The sequence below is a fragment of the Miniopterus schreibersii genome (assembly GCF_964146895.1).
Source record: "Miniopterus schreibersii genome assembly, chromosome: 8".
Classification (NCBI taxonomy): domain Eukaryota; kingdom Metazoa; phylum Chordata; class Mammalia; order Chiroptera; family Miniopteridae; genus Miniopterus; species Miniopterus schreibersii.
The window spans coordinates 57,280,992-57,305,242 of record NC_138109.1 but is presented as its reverse complement, the minus strand read 5'-3'; the positions used below and the strand labels follow the sequence as shown (position 1 = coordinate 57,305,242).

At 39.8% G+C, this 24,251-nt stretch overlaps 1 protein-coding gene across 5 annotated transcripts in view; it reads right to left on the bottom strand.

Moving 5' to 3' along the window:
- The window catches only part of LRRC8B (leucine rich repeat containing 8 VRAC subunit B), a 73,163-nt gene that overhangs the window by 38,628 nt on the left and 10,284 nt on the right, over nt 1–24,251 (bottom strand). For 3 of the 5 annotated variants that reach the window (XM_081145561.1, XM_081145564.1, XM_081145560.1), the window contains one exon: nt 11,789–11,845. The exons of the other annotated variants lie outside the window; for them this stretch is intronic. The gene's annotated coding sequence lies outside the window, so the exon portion shown is untranslated. The remainder of the gene's footprint in view (nt 1–11,788; nt 11,846–24,251) is intronic. 5 annotated transcript variants of the gene reach the window in all.

The following is a 24,251-nucleotide window of genomic DNA, read 5'->3' as shown; positions in this document are numbered from 1 at the left end:
TGTTACTTCCAATCTGTTACTTTGTTAGGTCTAGTTCTGATCCTCAAATTCTTATGAATATTTGAGAGACCTGGAAGAAGTGTAGCCAAATGGTTAAGATCAAATTCTGACTTTGTCATCTACCATCTGCTTGACCTTAGATAAGCTAAGTATCAATTTTCTTATCTGTAAAATAGATATTAATGAACTTGTTTCAAGAAGTAAATGAGGTAACGATAAATCAAATGCTTAGCACAGCAGCAGGTACAAAGTAAGTGCTCAAAGTGGTAATTTATTAACAGAGTAGTAGCTATATCTAAAATTAATCCTTTAAATGTAAGCTTTAAAGTATTATCCTGTAAAGAGAAACTAGATTGGATGTTAGGGGGGTTGGTTCTCCACTTAAATCAGTAATTTCCACACCAGATTTTGCAATATATCACATGATTCCAGTTACTACTGCAGTGTTACAAAATATAAATGTAAATTACCCAAATTTTTAATATATGGCCCATAGGAAAGACAAATTATTGTAAAGCCAAACTAACACATAATGATACAACTTTTTAAAAGAAATTACCCTGTGAAAGTAACCTCCACTTTTCAAGCAATGTCTGTCCCCACAATTGAGATCCATGCTGCAGACAAGACAGATAGAGCCAATGTCACCCAAGCAAAGGCCATGTTTCCTGGATCCCACTTTCCCATGAGTTGATTAATTGCAGCTGGAGCTAGGGGACACCTAATCTGAAGACTCCTCTGGAGTGGTGAGAATTGCACAGGGCTTTAAAGGAAAAAAGGGACAGCACCAGGAAAAACATTAACTCCAAGAAAAATGATGTTGCTCTTGCTAAAAAGAAAGTAAAGGTGAGTCGTAGCAAGAAAAGAAGATCATCAGGTCAAGCATATAATTAATGAAAGCGATGATTTTAACTGGAGGTAAAAAGGTAACTGGGAACCATAGAAGGGTCCTAATACAAACCCACCCCCTAAGGAATGGGGTTCACCACATTCAGTCCTTGGCCAGAAGGTGCATATGCGCTCCTGGGGTGACATCCTTTGGTTAAAGATCATCCATCACCTCTGTGTAGATGATTCCCAAAATACACTGTGAGCCAACTCCCTAGCCTTACTCTGAATCATCTCCCCAACGTCTTTGTGGCTATCCGCTGAAATGTGTGGCTATAGCTCAAACTTGGCATGTCTCCCGTTGAATCCGCCATTTCTGCTCCCATCCACATCAAACCTGCTCCTTTTGGGGTCCCCGAATATTGATAGCAACATCGAGGCTGATCACTAAAGGATGCTGAAAGATGACAGCAACATCAAAGCTCAGGCACCCCACCGAAAAGCCTTCTTACCCTCCATTCCCTCAAATCGGTCAGGTCAGCTCTTTTCTTCAACTAGCCCCTTCTTCTGCATCCTTAATACCACTGCCGGGGGTGGAGCCTGCCCCATCTTTTAGGAGGACAACTGAAATATCCTTCTCTCTTGCCCTTCTCAGTCCCGTTTCCATATTGCAGCCAGAGAGCTTTTTCTAAAACATATCACCTCCCGATTTGCTCTTTGTTGTTATAAAGACAAAATACTGTCTCAGGGAGGGGTGGGGAGGTCTGGCAATGGCACTTGATGAAAACAAGCGCTACCCAGCTTCTCTCATTGTTTTATTAGATCTTATTATTTCCTGCCCAGGAATGCTAGAGTTTGACCCCAGAGGGCTGGGCACACTGAATCACATATTCTGTGATCACTGTAACCATCCCTCACCTGAGGATAGCTGGGATAGAAGGAAAGGATGCTTTACCACGTGGCTCACGGGGGCACACACTCAACCTCCCAAGTTAGTATGGCCACCACTAACCTCAGTCACGAGGCCTATGCCATGGATTCTGACAGTTTCAACTACAGGGGAAGGGATTTTTCAAGCCTCTAAGCACTTTCTATCTACATGTTACTGGTGTCTATGTTCCCAGATACTGGGCATTTTCACAGAAGTTTGCTTCTACTTCACGGTCAGCAGCAGTCAATTCTGGGAATATAGTGATTGCTCCTCCTGCTGACATGTTGCCCTGGAAATGTTTTGAGCTGCTTTAGGCAAGTGCAAACTGCCTGATTTTACTTTATTTTTATACCTTTTGTATACAAAGCCCCCCAATCCTGGGGGCCTTGTTGTCTGAGTGAAGCCTCAGGTTCTCCACTCCCCCCACAAGTGGGAGTGAGAGATAGGGGCTGGTTTTCCATGGCTGCAGTGTGGAAGATCTGTCCTGCCAGGAATCCCAGGTCTGCCTCCACCACCGTCCGCATGGGCTTAGGCCAATCACTCACTCAATCCAGGCCTTTCTGTCCTTGGCTTCATAATATGGACAGTCATACTGGCCCTCAGAGCTGACAGCAGTGGTAAAATAAATATTGTGAAGTCCTTTGTAATCATTCAAGTGGCACATAAATGTAAAGGGGAACTCACAAAGAAAGCCAATTCTTTCGCTGGTAAAGTAATTTTAAAAGATGATGAGAATGGCCTTGGAACATTATCTTAAATTGAAACAAAACAATCCATGAAGTGAGCTTTATCTACCCCCATTCTGGTTCCAAGAAAACAAAACAGCAAGTGTTACGAGGTCACTGACACCTCCTAACATTTAAATCTTACTGCAAAGTCAAAAGGAAATTTGGGAAAAGGTCCAGGGGTCCAGGTAGAACTATGTGGCCGAAACACAGAACTGCAGGGTTAGAAGATGACTTGAGTGGAAGATTATTCTCCCAATCCACCTGGAAATAATGGACTGATATGGACCATTTACATTCTATCAATTGGGGATTTAAAAAGAAAGAAAGAAAACAAAAACACCCACAACCTTTGGCTCACGGTGCCAATGAAGTGCAGCCGGTTTATGTGAGCAACCCAGAGAGATCCCAGTCAGCCAACACTGCTTATCTCTTCAGGCTCCTACCCGCCCCCCCAAAGAACATGTGGTAAGTGAAGCATTGGGAAAGAACGCTGTAAGAGAAAGTCTGTTTAGAAACAACAGGCTCTTATGTCATCTATTATTTCAGGTAAAAAGTCCACTTTCACCTGGGTGTTAAATCAACACTTCGTATTTACAACTCGGTTAATGGCTGCCGGCCAAACTCCCTGGTTTCCATTTGCTCCTTCACTGGAGCAGGACAAAGTCTGGTTTACATTTAGGGTAAACACAGTGAGACGTCTTTTTTTTCTGACGTGAGTTTCTCTCACACGAACTGTCTTACAGTGCGATCCTATTCTGGTACGAGTTAGTGTCAGACTCCACAGGTTTAAGGGTTCAGTCCCACAAGACTGTCCCTACTTCAGACACAAGTCACAAGTCCTGGTACCTAGACTACCCACCCTTCGGTATGACTTGATGACAAATTCAGGGGTTCCCACAACCCCCTCCTTAAGTTCAATATTTCATGAGAACATAAAACAACTCATAGAACTCAGGACAACTCTTTACCTAGCATTACTGTTTTCTTGTAAAGGAAAGGCCAAGTGGAAGAGACGCATGCATAGAGCGAGGTATTTTGTGGAGGTGGAGGGATGGACCTTACAAGCCTTCTCCAGGCCCTACACCCTGCCGCAGCGCCTCAATCTGTTCGCCAACCTGGAAGCTCCCTAATCCTGTGGTCTAGGGGTGTTTATGGAAGTTTCATTATGAAGGCATGATTGATTAAACTGCTGGCCATTGGTTATTGAAAATCTCCAGCTCCTCTCCCCTTTCCAGAGGTCAGGGGCAGGCTGAAAGTTCCAATCCTCTAATCACACAATGGGTTCCTCTGGAGACCAGCTGCCATCCTGAAGCTATCTAGAGGCCCACCAAGAATCACACCATTAACATAATCTCAGCTATGGTTGAAAGGGGCTCATGACGAACAATAAAAGATGCTCCTACCACGGCATTTCAAGGGTTTTAGGAGCTCTTATGCCAGGAACCAGGGGCAAAGGCTAAACATATATTTCTAATTATATGACTTGTAGTATGTCACTGCATAAGAACAGTTTCACACACGGACTAATTCTTATGCAAAGTAGTTGCAATTTGAAACAGTGCCAAGTAGTCCACTTAGAAGGTCAAGCTCCCCTTCAAGGCCCAAACAGGGCAGGCATTTAAGCCATTGCCATCCTGAGTCAATGACTTATAGAAGTTACTTTCTAAGGAATGTCTTCCCTGACCACTCCAACCAAGCCCTTCACAACATGCTCTTTCAGTTCTCCCTCCCTTGTTTTCATAGCTCTTATCACACACTTGAATATAATTGTTTGATTACAGGTTTACTTCTCTCCCACTAAACTACAAGCTCTTTGAGGTCTGTTCTACATGTATCATGTGCATCGTTGCACACCCAGGGCTTAACAGGCAGAAGCTGCTATTAAATATTAAATAAACAAGTGTGGGAGAGGTTGTGGAGAAAAAAGAACCTTCATTCACTGCTGGTGGGACTGTAAACTGGTACAGCCACTATGGAAAACAGCCTGGAGGTTCCTCAAAAATTAAGAATAGAGCTACCATATGACCCAGCAACCCCTCTTCTGGGTATCTACCAGAAAAACTTGAAAATATTCATTTGTAAACATATATGTACCCCTATGTTCACTGCAGCATTATTCACGGTGGCCAAGATATGGAAACAACAGAAGTGTCTTTTGATAGATGATTGGATAAAAAAAGATATGGTGCATATACACAATAGAATACTACTCAGCCATAAGGAAAGATGCAGTGCTGCCATTTGTGACAACATGCATGAACCTTGAGAATATCATGCTAAGTGAAATAAGTCAGACAGAAAAAGTAAAAAACCATATGATTTCACTCATATGTGGGATATAAAACTGAAAGCAACAAATGAACAAACAAAAAACCCAAAAACTCAGACACAGACAACAGCATGGTGGTTACCAGAGGGTAGGGGGTTGGGGGTAGCAAAGGGTCAAGGGGGTCAGATATATAGTGATGGGAGATGATTTGACTTTGGGTGGCGGGCACACAATGCAATAAACAGATCATGGAAAAATACACTTGAAACCTGTCTGATCTTATTAACCAATGTCACCCCAATAAATTTAATAAAAAATATATTAAATGGCCCGGCAGGAGTGGCTCAGTTGTTTGAGCATTGCCTTGTGCACCAAAAGGTTGCCAGTTCAATTCCCGGTCAGGGCACATACATGGGTTCCAGGTTTGGTCCCTGGTTGGAGCACATATGGAAGGCAATTGATCAAGACTGATGTTTCTCTCTCTCCCCCCACCCCTTTCTCTCTCTAAGCAAGTCCCCTCTGGCGAGGATTACTTATATATATATATATAGACAAAAGAATAACAATTAGACTCCCTTGCTTGGAGCAAATACCATGACACCTTCCTATTACAGCTACATCATTTTGTTTTCAATTCACCAAATTCGACTTGACATGCAAAGGTCCCTAAATCCTTTAGCAAGTAAAGACTCCATTTGAGCCCTATCAGCAGAGAAGAGGGATTTAGCTTGGCCACAGCATTAAGAGTAATTGGAGGCAGCTCAGGACAGGGTATATTGAAGTGATAGATAAGGTCAGGCTTCTAAAAGAACCCACAACTAACTAATGGGAATCAGGCAGAATGCCCACATTCCAAAGAAGGTGACAGGTAGGGTTTCTGCACATTGGGCTTCAGAGCTCAGCAGGATCCTGCAGCTTCACTTGGTGTTAGTTAGCAAAAGAGAGAAATCACATTCTCCCTGGGAATGTGAGAGTTTTGATGACTTCCCAAGAGACAGAAGCCACATTCCCCTCTGGAAGCTTAGCCCATGACTTCTAAATCAGTGTGGGGCTTTGTCTGGCTGAGTGACAAATTCAGCTACACATGCATGATCTCTAGTCAAACTTAAGCTTCTCCTCTGTGCATAGCAAATGAATCTAGTTATTTCTTAGCAACCCAACTTGAAAGGCGGAAAGATTGCGCCAAGACAACTAATGGCATGTTTTTTTTCTTCTGTATCTATTTTTTCCTTATTCACCACAAGAAATATTTTTCTATTTATATTTGACACCACCATCTGTTTTTACTGTGGAAAGTCTTATCTATTCAAGGGAGGCCAACAAGTTAGTCATGTTAGTTGAACAGTTAGAAATGAAGAGGACCCTAGCTACCATCAAGATGTGTCATGGCAAGAGATGTGGCTCTCAAGAGAAAGTGTAAGAGGAATGTCTCATCTTGCATCCACTCTGCCACTGGGTGTATTCAACAATCATGGCCTAGCTTGTGCTAGGTGCAAAGCATCGTCCAAAATGCTACAGGGGGTAGAAAGGTATCAAACTCAAACAGGACCCTAAAAAGGGTGAATATAAGAAAGATCCAACAGATGGATTACATAGTTGTGACTTAAGACAATATACGCCAAAGGATTAATAGTTACAACATAGAAGTTATGAGTTGGGCCAAGAAAGATGCATAGAATTTATACAGGCGGGAGGTGAAGGAATAAGGGGTTAATAATAGGGCACAGTATTTTAATGTGGAGGAACAAATAAAGAAGGTAGGAGGAAACCAAGAGGAATTTCAGGAGTTGGTGATGAGACATATAGACAGAGTGGTATTTCTGAGACAGAAATAATGAAGACAGGATTAGGAAGCAGATTAGGGTAAAATATTAAAGAAATTTTGGAATGTTAAGCTAAGGACTTTTCAAGACATAGCTCAGACCTTAGCATATAACAGGCACATGAGAAATGATTGGAGTAAAAATATCACTTTTTAGAATTAATAGCCGAATATTCTAATGAAGCAGAAAGGAATTTAGATGTGCTCGCTCAAGCAGCAGGGAATCACGGATGATATCTGAGCAGAGGTATTATTGTGTATTAGGGAAATTAATTTGAAAGCATAGGAAGGGGGTTAGAAAATGAGAGCAAGAAGCCTAATCCTTTATTAGGGCATATATCAGATCACCTTGTAAAATAAAGCATTAATGAAATTCAAAATTAAAGTAGAAATTTTCAAGTAGAAAAATAGTTATGCTAAAAAAATTAAACTATCAGATTAGCCAGTAAAATGATGCAACTGGAAGAAACAATTAGATTTTGAGGGAGCAGATTTTTCCAGAAAGTCTTAATTGGTGTTGTCGAAAGAGAAATGGATTTTATTAGATGGTTTTTTGCTTGTTTGTTTTACACTAAATGGTATCTGAATACTTTGATAAATTACATGCTTTGGGGTAAAAATATAACTTTTAGAATTAATAGCCAAATATTTCATTAACTGCCACATCACACGAGAACAGTCATTTAAAACACACACACAGAAGGGTGAGAGATATTCTAGTGGCCATGTTAAATACACCATTAGCAAGCCATCATCCTAAGACTATACTGGGCCCTTCCTCTGGAAAAATCATTAGGCATTGTCACTCACTATGCAATCAAACCTCTGTTTAAAATCAAGTTACAATTCCTCTAATTATGGGCCAACATTTCATTTGTTTCATAACTGGTGCCTACTCAAACGGTTCTGTAGATGACTTCACCACAAGGTAACTTAATTAAATTCAGTGCCAAAGAGTTTTTTGTTTTGTTTTTTTAAAAGAGTTTTCTTTAACCAAATGATTAAAAGTTTAGGCATCAGAAATCCTATTTCTATAAAAATTACATGAACTATATCTAAATCAAACCAAAATGTTTTCACCCATTACAAAACAATATTCTTCTCTCATAAACATTTTATTTAAATATTTCCCAACAACAGGCTTGTGTGGAAAAACCAGAAAGTGAAACCAAACATGATCCCATTGTGAAAGCCCAATAAAATTAAAGAACACATTTGGAATTCGCTGAGGCATTATTAAAATTTCATTTAAAAATACATTCCCTTAAAAACATCAATTTAATGAAAGCAGTGATATGAGGAATTTCAAAAGCATCCGTCCTCATTTTGTTGTTTGGCAATTTCCCCAGCCTCCTATGCAAATATCTTTTCATATCCAGGCTGGTTCATCTGAAATGCGAGCACTCACCCAGCCTGCCAGGGGTAGGCAATCATTTTCACGCTAGCAACTCTACTCTTCAACAAAACAATCAAAATCTTTAGTGATTTGTTTTGTAGGTAATTACACCCTTTGCCTCGAAGGTAATAAGCAAATCCCATTTCTCTTGGTTGTTTTGCTGGGGTAACTATCATTCCCTTTGTTCTCCTGCAAATCATACACTCCCTGATAACAGGAACCAATTTTTCTGTTTGATTACTTTGTTTTTTAACTTAATAGGAAGACTCAGTGACCCGGGGACAGTAAGAATTATAAAAAGCATCGAATGATTATTCTTATTGTCCAAGGATAGTTTAACCAACCAAGGCTTGTCATAATTAATGCTTCCCTTCTAAGATGGATACCAGGCAGAAATGTATCCAGCAGAGGTAGGTAGATATTAACAACGGAAGAGAAGGAAGGGAATCGGGCATTGTTGAGTCTAACGGGCTGGGGAGCTGAACTGGACAATACGCTGGCTTACTTCACTAGGAAGGTACAGCTGCACCCCCAGGGCATCCTCTGCTCTCAGGGCCTAATCCCCCAAAGGACCATTACTGGTCATTACCAGGGGAGGAATGAAGACAGCAGAAATTCCTCTGCTGGGCGCATATCCAAAGTAAAGATGGTGCAGGGGGAGGTGCTCCCACTAGGAGGCATACTCAGTAGGAACTAAGAGTGTGACCATTAAGGGCAGGAGCTTAACCTTGGAATAGGGTCCCTGAAAACGGTTTTCTCCCGACACCGCAAGGACCCCATTTCCACCAGCAGCAGAATCATAAATTCCTGCATTCCACCACCATATCCTTTATTCCTAGGGGGCTGCCTGTGAGAGGGGGGCTAGAAGACACCTGTGCAAAACTAAAATTCTTATTTAATGATTATTATTCTTTCTTTTTAATTGTAAGCAGGATTTAAATAAGTTTAATATGATATACAATATTTTATAGGCAATTTCTTAATCTAATAAATAAGGCAGTCCCTGAACTACCTATGACTTCAGCAAGTGATCAGGTACCCCCATCAAACACTGTGCAAACACAAAGCAAACGTGATCATCAGTGCTACTCAGCAGACAAAGCAGACACACTGCTGCTATACATGAGAATGATACTTAAAAGGAAAAAAGAAACTATGAATAAACATTGGCAGTGACAAGACAAATCCATTGACATGCATGTGCATGTATAAACACTTTGTGTATGTGCATGCATAATGCTATAAAAATTGTGTGGATAGTGAATTCAATAAACATTTGAGAGCCTGCTCTGTGTAAGAACTATTATTTCTAAGAAACTGAGGCAATTCTATTGCCATTGTCTAAAAAAAGGCTGAAGAATGTGTCCAAGAGGTCTAAATCCTGAGCTTGTCTTTGGATACATAAAAGAAGTCAGTACTGGGGCAGGTCAGTCCCCCCGTAAGTCTACTTCTTTTCTTCCTGTTACTCTCTCACTCCCTTTCCCAAATACTATACTCTCACGACAGTGCCCGGGAGTTGTATGCATTGGATTCTCTTGACAGAAGAGAGTTTAAGAACATTTGCTATGATGTGGGCTGAACAGGACAAGAAATAATAATAATCAGTGAGTGAGAAAAAACCTTTTTGGTATTTCACCTTCTATCTACCCTTAAAACACTCATAAAAGATGGGAAATATACACAAAGTGAATAGGAAACAGGAAAATATATAATCAAGGGTTAAACTGCTCAGTTGAAACAACAAGATACAGCTGCATAATGCTTTAAAGTTTATGGAGCATTTCCCACCCTCATAGGTCACTTAAGCCATGCCCTTAACTTTATAACAAGGATACCAGTTCAGAGAGAGAAAAAATAAGCAGCCTAAGTCACATGTCTAGCCATCAAGAGCTTGATCCCATAACTGACACCAAACATTGTGTTCTTTTTGCCACCTGAAGCTGCTCTCACAAAGGTCAACAGCTACCGTTCAGGGAATGGGGAAAGCAGCGTGGCTGATGTGCACCTCGAGCCTTCAGGGATAATGGGAGCTGGGACAGAAAAATCTCCAGCTGGGGAAGGGCAAGAGCAGAGAGGTCTTGAGTGAGGAAGAGCAAGTCCCACTTAGGAGAGAATCTTTATAGCCAGAGGGAGATGACTTCACAAATAAGTGAGTCAGTGAGAACATCCAGGACTTAAGGTTCCGGAATGAAGCGTATGACATGACTTGACTCACAAAAGAAAACTGACTGGTTCTAAAACAGAATGCAAGCAGTGTTTGAGGAAAATTAACCTGGCAGAGCATGGGAGATTCACTGGGGCAGTAGAAAGTAGGGGGACAGAATAAAAGCAAGGGAACCAAGTAGGATCCAACGGTAGTAATTTAGCTAAGACAGTAGTGAGGCCCAGCAGCAAGGGGAGTGTCAGTGAAAATAAGGAGGAATGAAGGAATTTGAGTAGTACTAACAGGTGAAGAGGGCCTAAGTTTTGCCACCTTGATGCCTTTTTGGGATATTGACTTTACATAGTTAAGAAATGAGACTCAGAAAGAACCTGTGACCCTCCCCCCTTTCCTGCCCAAGAGATTCAGATAGAAGGAAAAAAACAACAACACACCAAAACAAAAAACCTGCTTCAGGAAGATCTCAGAATGTTAGCCTTAGCCTCATTTGAATTAAGTGTGGCAAATAAGTGGGCTTCAGGCAGGCGCTTGTTAGATAACCTCAGTGCCCCACTGTTTCTGAGTCTCCTAGCGTGAACTTGCCTGCTCTCTTCCTCAGCTACCTGTAAATTGCTCACTCTCCTTCTGAAATTTAATACCCCATCCCCACCCCCTGCTCCTCTGTCCAAAAATGTCACATATATCCAATGTTGCCTTGCTGTCATTGGAATTTTCATGCTCATGTGAATTCCCCATGAGCATGTATTAAAAATTGATTTTCTCCTGTTAATCTTGTTTTGTTCATGATTATTAGCCCAGCTAGAAAAATTTCAAAGGTGGCAGGAAAAGAATGAATGTTTTTCCAGCACAGGGAAAATCTGACAAGTTACTGGCTAATGGGAGAGATGGAGAAAGGAGAGAGAAACCAAGTTGGGCTGGTGAAAGGCTCTATCATAAAGTACTAGTTAATATCCCAAGATTCACTGGAAGACCAATGAGCAATCTGGTGAATTCTGCTCTTTCACTTGGAATCAAGGATGACCTATTAACATAATTAAGATTCTATATCCTTATTAGGGGGTTGGCATAACTAAATATTGATTGAGTATTGCTCTAGAGAATAAACCCAGTGGAAAAGCTGCAGATGGCATGAAAAGGCTGTTTAGGTTCAGATCATAAAGACACCTGGGTACCATGCTATAAAATCAATGGTTTCCATGCAAGGGAATGCCATGTGAAATTTTAAATTCAGAAATTTAGAATTTGCCCCTTTAGGAGCAGCATGAAGGATTCATTAGGGGGCAGAAATATTTGATGCAGGTAGAAGACCAGGTTAATAGTCCAAGGGATAAAACAAGAAAGAAGGCTTGAACTAGGAAGTGACTGGGTAGGAGGAGAAGAGAGGTGAAAAGCAAGTACTTTTAAGCACTTTTATGTACCAACACTTTCAAGAACTTTTAAACAGGTACTCTGCTAAATAGCTTATGGATGGGCAAGGATTCTAGAGTTACTCGGGTATTAATCAGAAGGATTGGTGGCTGCCCAGATGTTAAGAAAGAGAGCTGGGACTCAAGGACAAGTGACCACCCTACTTTTGGCCACAGGGTAATGGTGAAAATTGGTCAGTGGAGGAAGGTGATGAGCGTGGTTTTTAAAATCCCAAGTTTGCAGTACCTTTGGGCCATTTGGGTGGTGAGGTCTAGTAGCCAGCTGGAAATACAAACTGGAGCCCTGGGGAGAGGAGAACATATGAATGAGTTTTTGTGCTGCTGACCTTGGCCAATGTTGGGTTTAAAGGCTTTTACTTGGTAATTTGGGGAAAAATAAGTTATTTAAAATGAAGAACTCGACGTAGCCTGAATCCATCTCCTATGTAAAGGAGCTCACTGAATACCTTCATTTCCTAAAATTTCCATTTAAAGATGAGACAATTTAATTTTTTATGAAGGCAATCAAGGTGCCTAAGGTAAAAAGTCTTATGTTATACAATGCACACACACCACCTCTTTGAACGGCTTCTGCTTGTCTTACCCAACAGGAGGTAAACAGAATTGGAAGGAAAGATGTTTTTAAATAACTTCTAGCCTCTCTGTGGTAGGTGTCCATTGCCTTCCTAATCATGAATGGCCAACTCCCTAACAAGTATGTATGAGCATATTTTTTAAATTTTACTTCACCGTAAAAAAGCTGCTCCCTCTCCCACGCTACTTCAGATTTAATTTGTGCTCTAAAATTACTGGTTGTAGAAACAGTGAATATATTTAGTTTATCAAAGGACTTAATAGAAACATGAAGGAATTTCAGATGTGGTATGTTTTGTATTTTTACAAATATCAATCTTTCCTTTGCTAGCTTTGATAGAGTTGGAAAATGTATCCTTGGGGAATCCAATTCTCAAGAATACTTCCTGTTTTGATTTTCTCTATGGAATTTATCTCTGTTAAATGTACTATATAATTATTTTGTCTATTTTCTGTGTCTATCCACTAGGCAGTAAGCTCAAAGAACACAGGGCTTTTATCTGTAGAGTTCACTGATGTATCCCCAGCACTCAGCCTAGATAGAAAGGGCCCAATAAATGAGAGTGAATAAATCACAGTCCTGTGATTATTATGCCTCAAGAACTTACCATGTGTTTTTCCTTAGCAATCATTACTCAATCTCTATGTTACTACTTAATCTTGAGTCATGATTTCTATTTATATACCCCCAAAAAATTCCTTCAGAACCTATATTGTGGTGGGACCCTGCAGGGCACTGAAGGTTATCAATACAAATAAATTAACTTGGGAAAAACTGCAGCCAAGTGTCAAAACCTCCCAGGGTCTCCAGGTGATTGCTTCTCCTAGGTCTGTCTTACGAGAAGGAGTTATGATTTCTCACCTACCCATCTTACTCTGACTTCTGGTTTCTTGGTCTCAATTCCTGTTTCAGTCTAGGTTTCCTTTTGGTATTCTGACTCCAGGTTACCTGAGTGTGACATCTGTTGTTTTCATTGCTTGACACTGATTTTTTTTTGGTGTGTGTGGTTAAACCTAGAGCATGGTTTCAGCCTGAATTTCTAGACAGATCAGAGACTCACAAAACTTAAAATTATAAGACATATTAAGGACTACTTTCCCCCCTCAAGGTTCTTAATGTCTTTTGCTCTCCTCATTATAAAACCTAATAATTTCCTCACCACTCTGTTTGATGGGATCATCACAGTGACTACTTGCATTCCTTACTCAACATAAAATTCTTTTTTCCTGGTCAACTGGGTTTAGTTAGTATGAATTATTATGTAATCAAAGACAAGAAGAAACTAGTATCATACTACAAATTCATGTTAAGAATGAAATTAAAAGAACTTCAACATTAGGAAAAAAATAGATGTTTTCTAAGTAATATGTTACAACTTTCCCATTTGACATCTAAATAATATATGTTAGAAAAAAGTATTGTGCTTGTGCAGGCTGTGAAATGTAGCCATTGTATCACACAGGCTATGGCTAAGTCATTGAATTGGTCTAATTTAATTCATAGGCCAATAATTCCAAATACATCAACTGTATCAGTGAGGTGATGTTTAGAAAGGCTCTCACTTGCATGAAAGACAATTCACTTGACAGCACTCTTTTCTTGGACTCAAATCAGTTAGACTGAAAATAAATCTAAAGGGCACACAGCTGTCATATAGCCTGAAGTAGCCCTCTGAGCAACAACTTGATTCATTTTACCCTATTTGTATAACTGGTTCTGCAAACAGGATTGCAATACAAAAAAATTTCCCCCACTGTGAAGATAGAGCTTCTTAGTGTCGCAGCGAGGGCTCTCTCGGATTCGTTTGCTCTTATGGGTATGGTAAACTGCACATAGTGATTTCTCAACTTTATTTAACAAGAAACAGGAATTTAACTCAATGACCTATGTGAACTAGTCACAAATAAGAGCTCTAAAATTAGAAAATATTATTTTATCAAAGTAACATTAGCATCAAAATTTGAGGAACAGACAGACACCAGACTGAATTTCTATGTCTACTTGGTATAAGTAACTTATTTATTTTCCTTGTAATTATTTATTTACTTTTTTGAACTTTTTCTTATGGAAAATGGAAAATACACACAAAGGTAGAGAGAGTGGTGCAGTGAAACCCATGTGCCCATCACTCTGATACGCATTCTAGAGATCACATTTTACCTGTCTTATTTCAGTATGTATCTCTGAATACTAAAGATCAAGTATTCAGTATGTATCTCTGAATACTAAAAGGTAAAGAGAGCCTTTAAAAAATATAGCCACAGTATCATACCCATGGTATGCTGGTAGTTTTTAGCAACCAGTATACACACTGTGTGCCAGTAGTTTTTAACAACCAGTTCTTGGTGGGGGGTGGGGTGGGGAAAACCCTAATACGCAGTCTTTGCCAATTTCCTGGTGTAAATATTGTACCATGGCCAATTTCAAGGTACCAACATGTTGCATTGAATGTGGCCTTGAGAAACTATGTGCAGCTCACCATTTTACAAGACTTCCACTCTGCAGACACATTAGACATAAATAAGCTTAAGAACATAAATAATAGCAAATTATAGTAAAACAATTAGGAGGTGGTACATTTTGAGCATTAATTTTAATATTTAATTTTGAGTATGTATAATTTAATTTTTAATGGCTGTATTTAACAAATGGCTTACAAAATTCCTGAAATATAACAATCAGCCCTCTTCGGCTCTAGCATACCACTGAATCACATCCAAATATTTAACAATCTCACTATTCAAATTTGTCTGACATGTCTTTCTTTCCTGTTTTCCTCAGCAGTAGAGAAACATTTTACGCAGGAATGAAGAGGGAACTTTGCTTCCCAAAGCTACACCAAAGTGTTAGGCTTTCCAAATGGTTCGGTGCTGTTGCACATAACTCAGTGTGCTGATAAGTCTGTTTCCAGGCAGCTGAATTACATGCGGCATGCACACATTCCTTTATATCACTGGGGAATCATAGTAATATTTTTATTTCGCTTTTACTGCCCATTCTCAAGCCCCCAAGAGAAAGAGTTTGAAAAGGGACAGGGCGGGGACTTTTCAGAAGGAAAATTAAGTCCTTTCCAGGCAGACAACCTTGAGTTGATGGAGGGTTCTACCAGGAAGATTCCGAAGAAGATGTGAGATACCCTTCAGTGCCTGGTATGTCCGACCATTGAAACTCGGTTTGTAAAACGCCCTCTTTAAATGTGCCTTCCAGAACTGAATACAGCAGGTCACATGTGGTAGGGCCTAAGCAGACAGTGAAGTGGGGTAGCTGCCATCCTCAGTGAGGATGCCAGTCTACACTGCAACTCCTCCTTGAGCTCACAGTCAACCAAAACTCAAGTGCAGTCAATGAGCCAGTGTCGACCACTACTCACCCAGACCCCACAGTGCGCACTCATGAACCCCCTCCCACCACCAAGGCCGTTCCCAAACTGCCTTTCCAATATCATTTCCCACTATGCCTTTGAACAAACCCTTTTACTCCAGGCAGGCCAACCTACCCACTGTCCCCAAAATACATCCCATTTTTATATTCCAAACTTTTTATTATGAAAAATTCCTAACATGTACAAAAATATAAATAATAGTCTAAGGAAGCCTCATATACCCTTCACCCAGCATCAGCAATTATCAACTCATATCACACCCATGGCCTGAACTGTTCTGAAGCAAACCCTAAATGTCTCATTTCACCCACAATTATTTCAGTACTACACACTTTCTTCTTGCACACCTCTGCTCAGACAGTTCCCTTACCCCCCTTCGTCTTTCCAAATTCTGTCACACCCTGCAAGGCTCAGCTTGAGTCTCACTTCCTACATTATTTCCACTGAACCTGTCACTTCGCCATATGTCTCCTTGGACACCTCTCTTATTGCTATCCTGTCGCTCCTCACCTCTTACATTGTATCCTCACAATGTCACTGGAAAGCAGGAAACCTCTCTCACTACCCATAGAGTACAACAATAACTGCTTAGCAGGGAAAGAACTAAAGAATAACAATGTGGCTTTATAAAGCTTATTAAAATTTGGTACACTTTTACACAGCATGTTCACCAAATGTGTTATATGGGAGATGGCTCATGGCACAGAACACGGGATGCAGGCTCAGTAAGATGGGGCAGAAAGAACCCGGAGTTTGAAGGCCCGGGTTCTTGACCTGGCCCTTCTGTTTGTGTATCATTTGGGGTATATTGACTGACTTCTTGGAGTTCACCCACAAAATAAGAATTAACTGCACCCATCCTTTCTCTTTCCCTCACTAGACTGTCAAAATCAGATGCGATTATATATGAAAAGATGGCTTTGTAATTGATAGAGCACGTTGTTGATACACAGCATTACCTGCAAATGCGGAAATGATTGGCCATATGACTTGACAACAACAACAACAAAAACTGTTGCTTTGGATCCTGAGTATATGAGAAGAATAAATGTAAGTTCTCAGCAGGGAAAATGAGAATGTGATAGACAGTATTGCGATCGGGTGGCATTCAGAACCAAGAAAATTAACCCTGGGAGGCATGTCAGAGCGTATCTAGATTCTTTCTGAGACCTCAGAAACCAATGCCATATAATTAAAACAGACAGAATGTAGGACCCCTAAAAAGAGATTGCAAAGGAAGCAAGATATATTGTCAGCTATTTAAGAAAAATTTCAATTATATTAAATAATTAAATGAAAAGAGAAAACTCAACATCTGATTCCCTCCTTCAAATAAAACTGTAGAATTACCCAATAAAATGACTATAATTCCGAGTTTATGCTCTCCTAGGACATTTTCAAAGCCTTTGGCTTCTCAGCGTTGCATTCTGTTTTGCCAAAGAACAATCATTAATATCAAACTGCAAACATTTACTATATTATGCTAAACACTACTTAAATTACAATTTGGAGCTGAGATCTCCTTTTTCTCCAGGAGAAAAGGGGATAGGTGGCTTTCTCAAGAAAATACTGTTCTACAAACCACACTGCAAGCTGAGAGAGGCAGGTTCAGCCTATCTAAACCATCTATAGCAATATCAATATTATTATTATATTTTTTTTGCAAGTAAATGAAAATGACAAGGGTTAGGTAAAGGCTTAAATTTTCTAAAACTCTGAATAATCTAGACCAACATAGAAAAACGGATTTTTCAACTTTGGACATTAATACCATTTAGTCATAGATGGTAAAAACAACAGCTGCTACGCCTGGTAAATCCAAATAAGATTATTAGGTCAAAATCACAGAAATACACTGAAAACATTTCAAAATTCCCAGGCCACTGACAACAAAGCCCCAAAGCGGAATTTCATTAGGAAAGGAAATATTTTGTTTAGAAAGATTTATTTTTATTTTTTTTTATAAGATTTCACCATATGTGGTATCTCTGAGGACTTCACTTAGAGAGGAAAAAAACAAGACTCAAAAGGGTAAACTTCAGAACAATTGTTTCCTTCCTCTATTCCCCTTCCCCTCTTATTAACCCCCACTGCACACACCAGGCAACTCTGTCTATCCTTATACCTTGTTCTCCATTCACACGTACACAGAGATTTTAAACAATCATAGTTTTAAAAAAATGAGATATGAGAATATACTTTCTCTCATATAGGTCACCCTAAGATAAGTAAAGTACCAGTCACTCATTCAGTTACCTTCGAGCACAACAGGAAAAGAAACAAAGGAGTTTTAAGACTTCTAATAATAAAAATGAGGATTTTATACCATCTAGATATATTACTTTGAGTACTGTTACCTATGATGGTCAATTATCATGAAAGACTTTTCAAGAATAAAGTCTACATATCGCAAATAAGCGTTAAAAATAGGAAGGACCATTATATTTTTTATTCTACTTGTCCATTTGATAAATAATTCAAGGTTGAATTTCAACCATGTAAAGGATGAACAGATTTCAGGCTATAATAGAAACTTAGAGATCTTTCTGATCGGGTCCTGGGACAGCTATAAATTCCTCTAATTTGTCTGTAGTGTTGTTTTTTCATCGATAATTATACAAGCCTAATTTGTCAGCATTAAGTAATCTGGCTGTACTTTAAAAATTAACCAAGAAACAGTCCATTTAAGCCTAGTTAACTGAAACAACAAATTATAAATCATCAAAAGACAAATTAAATGGAGCTTTTCCTAATAGTTTCTCCTCGGTGGATAAGACAAAAGGTCCAGTGTAAGGACACAAAGGCCCCGTAAGTCGCTGATGTGAGGCTGAAGTAGTTGAATACGCTCAGTGTATCACAACAGTCACGGGAGCGGATGCTCATCACAAGATAACCATGTTAAATATTCTTCTAAAACACCTTTATGTCACTTAACTAAGGTTCCCACAACTCCATGAAGTTATGGCCACTTTATATACGAGGCAACCAGGGCAGTTAAGTGATTTACCTAGGCCTGCACAACTTGTAATAGTAAAACTAGCATTACTGTGAATAATTGTCAAAGTAATCTTTGAGGAGGGTGAAAAGTAGCTTAGCTGGACACAATGAACCGAGTAACCCCAAACATGCAGTCCTTCCTTCACTCACTCATCAGTATTGAGTGGAGAGGTCAGCAAAAGGACAGAGGAGAGTGAACTCCCATCCTGCCTTCTATCTGCCTGAACTTCAGCCAAGCTACGCAGCCTCTCAGAAAGCCAGCTTCTGAACTGTAAAAGTAGACATAATTCTACCTGGCCTACTTTCTACCCTCACATTGATGATAACATCAAATGCAATGGAAACTCCCTCCGCTCAGGAGGTATCAGGAGGTATCAGAGAACAATCACCCGTGAAGGAGGGAACTCCTCACAAACACAAGCTCTGCCCTCCCCATAAAACCGCCCAACGTGCCCACAGTTTTCACGCCTTCTGGAAGACAAGGAGCCGTCCTGCATGGTCTCAGCAGACCTCCCCTGTACAAACGCGTCCTTACTCTTCCCATAGAACAAACACGACTTCTCTCAAGTCCTTTCTCACTTCCAGTCAGGAGACATTCATGCTTAGGAGCTGTCTTAATCCAATCTTGGCTCCTATAACAGACTACCATAGTCAGGGTGACCTAATCAACAAACATTTATTTCTTGCAGTTCTAGAGGCTGAGAAGTTCAATATCAAAATTCCAGAAGATTCAGTGTCTGGTGAGAGCTCGCTTCCTGATTCATAGACAGAGCTGTTCCCGCTGTGTCCTCGCATGGTTGGAGGGGCAAGAAAGTTCTCTGGATTCTATTTTATAAATGCACTAATCCCATTGATGAGGGGTCTATCCTTATGTCCTAATCACCTCCTAAAGGCCCTACCTCCCAAGACCATAACCTTGGGGATTAGGTTTCAGCATATGAATGGGGGAGGAAAGGGGGGCACAAATGTTCAGTTTATAGCAGAAGTTATAATATTTAAAGTTGTGCTAATATAACTTATATTCACTGGTAATCTGAAATTTGAGGATTTGCAGGATCCAATAAATAATCAGGAAGAATTTAATCCATTCCTTCTATGAAAAATAACTTGAAGTTGTAACGTAAGCATGGCTTGATTTAAGTAATTATCATGGGATCCCTGTGATGAAAATGAATGGGAATATTTAATTCTGTGATCTCTTTCTCAAATTTCTTTTACATTAGTCTCCTCTGTTCTATTCCCCACTGCACTACTTGGGTCTCCCAATATAATCTCTCATCTCCAGCACGTCCTTCCTACAGATACCAGCATCACTTCCCAAAACAAATCCGATATCATCTTCTGCTTTGACAACTTCCTGTGGCTCCTAGGCTCCTCCTGATGAAGCTGTATGCTATTTGTAAAGTTAAAAATGCATCTCCAAGTCCACCCCAGGCAGCAGCTGAGCCAGAGCCAGCACTAGGGGGTCCAACTCAGTGCGTTCGTTCTTTCATTCATCCAAAAAGGGAAAAAGCTGACTTTGCTCGGGAGGGTTACACTGTGTAGGTTATCCGAAAGACTCAAAGTATGAGGTTGATTCCAAGCATATTTTTACATCAATGTAAAAGCCATTATAGCAGATAACAAAATTGGTAAAATATGGGTCATCAGACAAAAAGAAAGGAGCTACGTGACCAAAGAATCAAAACTGTAGAGCTGGAAGGAACTTCAGGCCCTTGTGTCATGACACAATGCAACAGGCATCTGGAACACTGTTTCTTTTAGCTCCAAAAGTTGGATTATGTCCCGTGATTTTATATTCTAAAACATGCTGCTGAATTATTTTACCCTGTATCTGCCCCTTAAATATAAAAATATAAGCAATGCAAACTTAAAATATAGTAACAAATTTAAAAATAATTGTCCAGAAGATGGATTGACTAACTGGGATATTTTATTTAATCTTTGGGTATGTCATTAGGGTTGTATAAGAATACGATACATGAAAATGTAATCTATGAAAGAACGAACACGCACGTAAGAAGGTTAAAAACCACTCCCAGATCTTATGGTAAACACTAATTTCCACAATTTCTAGAAAATTCTTAATTGTAATTCTTAAACAACCACAAAATAAGCATGCATTAGTAGTTTAATCACTTATTTAAAACAATTCCAAGTGCAACTACTACAAGCTATTATCAATCAAGACAGATTTAATTTTCATTTTCATTTAATACAGGCTAAGTACCTTGAAGGGAGGAAAACCTAAGTTGGCAAATCTTCTCTACTGGAAGCTTAAGTTAAACAACGTGAAATCAAGCAATGGGATTCACAATGGGTAAACCTAAAAACTAGCCCAAGATTCCCTCCCATGAACACGCTTTAGTAGATTTGTATTCTGCAGTGGGTGGACGCTTTCTGCAGCACCAATTTTTAATTTTTAATTTTGTACTCCATTCTCTCCAAAGGCTCCCGTTGCTCTTCCTTCAGCTTCATGACTCTGGGTAGAGAAAGGTCTGGTGATGTGCAGGACAATGGGAATAGTAGGGTCTGAACCGGCCTCTAACCCCAGTGCCCCCTCCCAGTTGGGCTGGTCCAGTTCTGCCACCAATAAAGAACAAGCCATGCCCCAAAAAACTAGATCCCTTTTTAGCATTGGAAACCATGTAGGAGATGCTTATTACATCCGCTTTGTTCTCTGTTTCTCTGGTGCCCATCACCATAGTAACAAGGCACACAGATGGAAAAGTAGGCTAGAAATACCCCAAAATGGGGGTGGCGATGGGGAGTATGGAGGAAAGGGCCTTTCACTGGTTGAGAAAAGGCTAGAATTTCTTCTGTTAGAGGTACCTCAATATTAAGGGCCAATTCTAATGGGAAAAGTAGGTTTTCTTTGTCTTTAAGAGCAACAAATGGAGAAAAGATTAAAAATTCAATAACTATTAATGTTTATAGGAGCAGACTTGCTGGGTTTTGGAGGTGTTAAAGCCAGATATGTTTTATTAGAAATGCTTGTATGCAAATAGAAACGTTTACATAGCATCTAATTTTGGAAATCAGGTACTCATCCCATGGTGTGGATTGTTGCTACTTAAATTTTCGGTTAGTAAAGTACAGCATAGGAAATAATAGTCAATAATATTATAATAACTATGGTGCCATGTGGATACTGGAAATACTAGGGGGAACACTCTGTAAAGTACATGGTTGTCTAACCACTATGCTGTACACCTGAAACTAATACAAAATAATGTTGAATGTAAACTGTGATTGAAAAAAAAATTAAAGAAGGAATATTAAATTTTACCAAATGATTTTTGGCCACTGTGAGAATGGCATTTAATTATTTAACTTAATAAATTATATGCATTGATTAAAAATTTTTTTGGTTATTTTGTAATACTAAAAGTTGAAACATTTGCCAAGGAAGTGGGGCTGGAAAGATAATACAATGAATATTTTCCTGACAGTGACAACTTTATCTCCCAAGTTTTTGTATTAAAAAAAATGTCCAAAGAGGAAATCACTGTGGGGGGAGGGTGACGGGGGTGACTGCTGTTTTACCCTAGGGAGTCACTGCCCCTTGCTGAAACTAGAACAAGGCCTTTTGCATCTCCAGCCCCTCTATGCCTGCACCTTTAGAGAGCTTTACGCTATCAGTCCCTATCTGCTCTTCAAAGCCATGATGTGCCAAAGTTTCACTAGAAGAAAAGATAAATCTTCCCACTCCAACACCTCCACTTTTTGTTGCTATACTTTGTCCTTTCCTGCCACCAGCCTGAGTGCTCCTTGCTCAGAATTTTCTAGGACACTGGGATCCCTGGGGTATTGTTTATGTTGTGCCTGGTCAGGAAATTGGAAAAGGAACCACAGTAGCCACATTAGCTACTTGGGGAAGTTTTACTCTATGCAAATAAAAATGCACGAGATGCTTTTATGGACAATTGTTTTAGAAAGTTTAATACTCTAGTTATGTAGATTTTAGCGGAAAAAGCAACAGACAACTTTGGGGGGGGGATCTTTAGGTCTCCTTGACTCGGCCACAAACTAGCTGTGACACGGTGGGCAATTTTTACTTTGCCTTTCTCAACCTTAATGTCTTATCAGGAAACAGCAAGAACTAGAACAGAGCAAGGATATGAACTTGAGGTGATCCAAGGATGATTTCAAGGCATGTTTAAACGTTATGCATGTAAGTCTCTATGTATTATTCTGGGAAGGACCTTCAAGGATATTCATAACATAAAAAAGTTAAAAATCAATAAATACCCTTGTAAGGTCTTTTCCAAAGAACTCTAGAATGCCATGACTGGGCTCAACTTACCCAAATAAACTCAAGGGTTTGAACTCAGACGCTGGTGACCATAATATTCAGGTCTTCTCAAAAGTCCCCACCCAAGGAATGTTGTCCCTGATCACCTCATCTAATCCCCATCACTAACCTCTCTCTGGCCCTTTACCCGCTTTATTTTCTTCCACGGCACTATGACAGTACATCTTGCACTGGCTTATTGTTCAACTTTCCTCTTTGAGGGTGTATGAGATGTGCGCAAAGCATTTTCTTTTGTCTATTTTTTTTTCCACTGTTGGATTTGTTCCCAGAGCCTGGCATGATGCCTGACAAATATTAAGTGCTCAAAATAAATAAATAAATAAATAATCGATAGAATGTATTTTTTTTAAATCGATAAAATAAAACATGGCAGCACAGAAACTGAAGCATTATTTTTCTTTTTAAAAAGCCTTGCTAAGAACCATACACTCTACGAAACATTTTATAAGCATATCTATCGTACTTAATCTTCATATGGTCACTGTAAGTCAAGTTTTCCAAAACCTTAAAGCCTTCCATAAAATAACAATCTGGGAAAAGGAGCCAAGCAGTGCATACACCGTAGGAAAAGCCACTTCATCAAGTGCCAGATCTGCCATTAACTTGTGGGGTTTGCCTGACAAGCAACATGCCCCGTTGCAAATTCAGTTTCCACATCTGTATCACAGGGATAATACTTGCCTCATCTACTGCAGGTCTTCAGGGGAATAAAAGTGAATATAAATGCTTCAGTAAGTTAGAAGTGATGTACAAACATATAATACGGTAACTAATGAGGGGGGTCCCTGTGAAGTATTTCAGGAGACATTTGCTACAGGCTGTTGGAGAGGGCAAGAAAACAGGGGGCACCTGTAAAGTGTCGTCCGCACATGCCAGAGCACCCAGGAACAGGAGGGCCCCAGCAAAGGCTCCCCACTCAGTAGGATGACAGCTACGCTTAACTCCCCTCCCTCAGGGTGCATTGTTTCATAAGGGAAAAAAGTCCCTAATCTAGCCGGCGACCAACCCTTTTGCAAGTTGTAATTCACAACGTCCTCCTGGGAAGAAATTAGCATTTTTTAATAAACGGTGAAAGAATTTTTTTCAATGTGAATGAGACTTATTCTTAGAAACCAGTCACCCACTGACCCAGCTGACTGTCAGTCAAGCATCCGGTGATCTTTACCAATGTTGTTCTTTTTTTGTATCTAGTCTAACAATGGGTCTAAAAAAATTATGTAACTGTTCTAGGAGAGTTTGTTCCTGTGTTCCTGAAATGGATGACGGTGATTAAATCACTTTGCTATCAAATTAGCTTCTGTTAGATACACATATGGAAGAGTGACATGCACTAGCCATGCTCTTTCCCTTCTGAATGGTACTGGCCATCAAGAGGAAATCTTTAAATTGTTCTAGTAGGAGGGTTTTCGCTTAGAGTGGAT